At 38.4% G+C, this 5,646-nt stretch overlaps 1 pseudogene; it reads left to right on the top strand.

The window, feature by feature from the left end:
- The first annotated feature begins 555 nt into the window (after positions 1–555).
- LOC143563107 (3-ketoacyl-CoA synthase 12 pseudogene) lies at positions 556–2,236 on the top strand (annotated as a pseudogene).
- Positions 2,237–5,646: the final 3,410 nt, after the last annotated feature.

Here is a 5,646-nt window from a genome sequence, read left to right as displayed (position 1 = left end):
AAAACAATTGTATTTAAACATTAAATATTAAATAAAACTAGCGTATACTCAACTTTTATGGCTAAATCGTATTTTAAAAACGGTAACATACTTTTCATAAAAATATTAGTTTTGGCTAAAGATCCTAACATATGAATATGATCATAAACATTTTTATACGATCTCTAAGCGGCACAAAATCACATAATTCCAACATAAAAATTAAGAGACGGAGAGCTTGAAGAGATGCGATCAGGGAGTAAAAGTTAAACAAGAATCAAACGTAGTCAAACCCTATAAAATTGACGGCACTAGAAGATAAGGCTTGAAGTTTCTAACTTATCTTTGATCACATATGTTCATATGAACAACGCTTTGCAATGCTAATGGTCTGCCACAAAATAAAAAACCAAAGAAACCTTAGTTCATGATAAAGATGACCTACAAGAGTCAAATTAGCATGAAGTCAAAGTCTTTGTTCTAGAAAAAGTCAATAATGCAGTAATGCTTTAGTTTATTGTTATTTGGTGGGAGTTGAGTGATAGATATCTAACTAATATTAGTAGGGAATGCAAGCGGTGCACTCCCTTTTTATACAAATAATTTTAGGTTTTCCAAATTACAAACCAAAAACAACATTTTAAACATCATTCCAAACCCTTTCTCTCTCTCTAAAAATGGTGTTTTTCCTTACCATTTTGTCTTTCATCCCTATATTATACATTCTCTACATTGTACTCAATTTTCTTGACACAAAAAGACATCAACATTGTTACATATTAGACTACCAACTCTACAAACCCTCCGATGACCGGAAATTGTCCACCGAGTTCTCTGGTGAGATCATCAAGAGGGCCAAAAACCTCGGCCTAAATGAGTACAAGTTTCTTCTCAAAGCCATTGTAAGCTCTGGCATTGGCGAAGAAACCTACGCTCCAAAAATGGTGTTTGAAGGCCGCGAAGAAAACCCTAATCATGAAGATGCCCTTGAAGAGATGGACGAGCTTTTCGAGTACACAATCGAACGGCTTTTGCGTCGAACGGGTGTTTCACCGTCCGAGATCGATGTCTTGGTGGTTAATATATCGATGTTAGCGTGTGTACCGTCGTTGTCGAGTCGAATTATTAACAAGTACAAGATGAGGGAGGATGTGAAAACTTATAATTTATGTGGGATGGGATGTAGTGCTAGTTTGGTTTCTTTGAATATTATTGAAAGTGTGTTTAAGTCAAAGAAAAACCAAGTGGCAATGTTGGTGACATCTGAGTCTTTGACTCCTAATTGGTATGTTGGTAATGATAAGTCAATGATTCTTTCAAATTGCTTGTTTAGAACCGGTGGGTGTGCAATGATTCTCACAAACAAGCCAAGTTTAACTCATAAATGCATGTTGAAGTTGAAGTGTCTTGTTCGAACTCACCACGGTGCGAAAGACGAGTCATACGGGTGTTGCATACAAACCGAAGACGAAGACGGTCGAATGGGGTTTCATTTAGGTAAATCTTTACCTAAAGCCGCAACCCGAGCCTTCGTTGAGAATTTAAAACGAGTGGCACCGAAGATCTTACCGATCCGGGAGCTTCTCCGGTTCGGTATACTCTCCATGATCATGAAAATGGTCCAGAGTGGCCAAAGAAAGTCAGCAGGCTTAGGCTTTGCTAGACCGGTCATCAACTTTAAAGCCGGTGTGGACCATTTCTGTCTCCACACCGGTGGAAAAGCTGTGATTGACGCAGTCGCTCAAAGCCTTAGCTTAAGTGAATATGATGTCGAACCGGCGCGGATGACTCTACACCGGTTCGGCAACACTTCAGCTAGTAGTGTTTGGTATGTTTTAGGGTACATGGAGGCTAAAAAAAGACTTAAAAAAGGTGATAAATTGTTTATGATAAGCTTTGGGGCAGGGTTCAAGTGCAATAGTTGCATGTGGGAAGTTGTACGTGACTTGGAAGGAGTAGAAAATGTGTGGAAAGAGTGTAATATTGAAGACTACCCACCACAAACCCTAGCCAACCCATTTTTGGAGAAATATGGTTGGATCCAGGATGAGGATATTGAAACCTTCAAACTACCAAAGTGAAATTCATTTACATGTGAAGGGTAAAAAGGTCATTTTACTTTCTTAATTCATTATTTGGTTTATAGGTAAAGAAAATGTATAATTGATTGTGTGTATTTTACTTTCTTGTATTGTATTTTGTTTTTATGAAATCCAAATTTTAATTTCTAATATTCATCATCTTTTAGGGTTTAATTATTGTGGCTTTCAACTATTTCTCTTTACACAATTGTATGTTGTTAAGGCTAATAGTTGGAGCTAAAATAGATTCTTGTTTTTATATCATTTACTACTATATCTTGCACCCACAAGCTAACAGATTTATTGACTCTTGCATACTAAACACTTTTGAGTAGAGGTGTTCAAAAAAACCGGTTATAGAACCGGTTTGGTCGGTTTAACCGAAAACCGGTTAATAGAAAAACCGGTTATTAAAAAACCGGTTAGACCGGTTATTGAACCGCCGGTTAGTACTTCGGTTACTCATTCGTGGACAAAAACCGGTTATTGAACCCGTTAGTAAAAAAACCGGTTAAATTTAAAAACCGGTTAACCTAAAAACCGGTTAACCGGTTAACGGTCAAAAACCGGTTAACCCGGTTAACCGGTTTTTAGGTTAACCGGTTTTTGACCGTTATAAAACCGCCATATGACCGTTTGGGTCCTTTTTTGCCCGTTTTTTCTTGATTTCTAGCCGTTTTTTTTAACATTTTACCCCCACAAACAACTATATATAGTTTAGGTTGGGTAGGTTAGCTCACACTCGATTATACAACTCTACTAGCTCTAAACGTTTATTTCATACGCGATTATTTTGTTATCTCACACTCAATTATACCACATTACCACTCCATACGCTCTTATTTCGTAGTCGTTTATTTCATACTCGTACTCGTTTATTTCATACTCGATTATACGCTCTTATTATCATGGCATCCCAAAATGCTGCTTCATCCGTCAACATGGGTGCCTCGAACACAGACATAACGGTCGTTCGGATCATCCCCACGAAACGAAACCAAGATGTGTGGCAACATTTCGACCTATGCGAACTGTCTAACGGTCGCCAAAAAGCTCGATGCAAGCACTGTTTGAAGTTCTATGCCAAAGATGCAAACTCCACTTTAAAAGCGCATATACAACAGCGCTTTTGCAAGGCCTTGAAGGACGAAGCGGGAAGTAGTTCGCAGCCGGAGATGACGAATCAAGGAGGGGTGTTTACGTACGACGTTGAAGCGGTACGTCAACAGTTTTCAAACTTTGTGATTCAACAAACACTTCCTTTCAACCACTTCGACAACCCTCAATTCACGGAGATGATGCAAAACTATGTTCAACCACGCTACCAACACGTAAGTCGTTCGACCCTTAGAAGAGATTGTCTTAAAGCATGGAAAAACGCTAAATTCGAACTAATTTCATACTTTTCAAACTTACAAACAGGTGTAAACTTAACAACGGATGTTTGGTCGGTACCTCATGGTTCGCCCAACTCATACATTTGTGTGACGGCTCATTGGGTTGACCCCGAGTCGTGGCAAATGATGAAACGAACCGTTGCGTTTCAATTGTTTGATTACCCGCACACGGGTAGAAATATTTTTCAAATCTTGGATAAAGTCATTCGACAATACAAAATTGAAGATAAAATCTTTTCAATTTCGTTTGATAACGCGTCCAACAATACGGCCGCGGTTGGCCATTTAAAATTAAAGTATAAACCTATTTGTGATGGAGCGTTTTTTCATAGCCGATGCATTGCACATATTATCAACTTGGCCGTGCAAGATGGGTTAAACGTGATCGAAACGCAAAGAAACAGTTTTAAAAGAATGTTACGAGATGTTTTTAGCAACAATAAAACATTTTCAATATACAAAAAATTTTGTGTAGAAGCTAATTGTCAATGGTTGGGGCCAAATTGGGATTGTCCAACAAGATGGAACTCGACTTGTAATATGTTTGAGAAAGCCATCCAACAAAAAGAATCATTAATTGCGTTTCATCAAATTTTGTCAAGTAGGGGTAAATGTGCACCATATGATCCTAGAAACTGGTTATTGATTGAGATCGTTACGGAGGTCCTTCAAATTTTTAAATCTTGCACAACTAGTTTATCCGGGGTTTACTATCCAACAAGCCCCATTGCTTTACCAAAAATTGCTGTCATGTGCACAAAGTTGAGTGAACTTGATTGTAGGGGTGCACCTTATTTTGATATGGGTGTAAAAATGAAAGAAAAATTTAGAAAATATTTTCAACAACTACCCGCTGTTTTGACATGTGCTGCTGCGTTAAACCCTTGCATCAATGTTGGTGGTGTTGAAGCTTTAATAGAAAAAATTTGTGATGAGCTTGGGTTAAACGACGATCAAAACCCCTATTATAGCCAAACTTTAAAGAATGCTTTCAACACCACCTTGTCAAACATGTATGATGTCTACCTTACAAAATACGGGTCGTCTTCCCAAATTCATGACTCGTTAAGAGCTGTTGCCCAATCCCAATCCCAATCCCAAACCGACCTTGAAATGGGGATGTACTACATGATTTGGGAAGACGCCGGTAAACGTCAAAGGGTAAACACCCCAAGCAGTGAACTTGGAAGGTATGGTGGTACCAACTTTGTGAAACACATGACTCCGGATGAATTTAGAAGTCTTGATTTGCTGGCTTGGTGGAGAGGTAAGGAGGATGAGTTTCCGATCCTCGCCGCCATGGCCAAAGATTTACTAACGGTCCAAGCTTCCACGGTAGCTTCGGAGTCTGCTTTTTCTGTTTCTGGCAGGGTTATATCGATTAGGAGGACTCGACTCACTGCACCAGCTATAGAGATGTCGATTTGCTACAAGGATTACTTGGACTCTTTAGATATGGCACAACATCAACGCTCACTTGAGGGAGAAATGGAGTATGAAGCGGGCTTGTATGAAGACGAGGTCAATGAAGGACACACTCAACCAATGACCGATGAAGAAGCCGCGTACGACGATTACCTAAGAAATAGCTCGGGATCGGGTAGCGAAGAAAATTAGTTAAAGAAACAGCAAACATGGAGGCAAATCATGAGTAAGAAACAGCAAGTTGTTCATGTAATCGTGTCTAAGCATTCTTTTTCCTAATATGTGCTCTTATTTACTTGTTGATTTGGATTTTTCTAATTTAGTTAAAGAAACAGCAAACATGGAGGCAAATCATGAACAAACTGCGATTGGGAACAACAGGAGCATCTGCTAGTTCACGATTTAATGTTTGTATTTTTGAGTTAAATCATGAACAACGGTTCTTGGCAGAGATTTCTTCAGTGTTAATGATTTAATGTTTGTATTTTTGAGTTACGAATATGCGATAACGATTTAATGTTTGTATTTTTAATGTAAAAACTATAAATGAAAGTTATGTGTTTTTAATCTTTGGTTTGTTGAAAACACATTCACCAACACACACTCATACTCATCTTCCAAGCAAAGAACCCTAACAACGAAAGCAAAGAATGGCTTCGGTCAGTCCGTTTTGCCTTGTAGTTACCGGTTTGCCTTGTAGTTACCGGTTTGTTTATACTGTGAAAAAATAATGGTCTTCATTAAGTACAAAATATAAAAAACAA

Source organism: Bidens hawaiensis, unplaced genomic scaffold, assembly GCF_021521415.1.
Source record: "Bidens hawaiensis isolate Kalapana, Puna unplaced genomic scaffold, B.hawaiensis_p1.1 tig00021322_1, whole genome shotgun sequence".
In the NCBI taxonomy this organism is placed as follows: Eukaryota; Viridiplantae; Streptophyta; class Magnoliopsida; order Asterales; family Asteraceae; genus Bidens; species Bidens hawaiensis.
The sequence above is the reverse complement of the archived record's forward strand: the minus strand, read 5'-3'. Positions and strand labels throughout refer to the sequence as shown.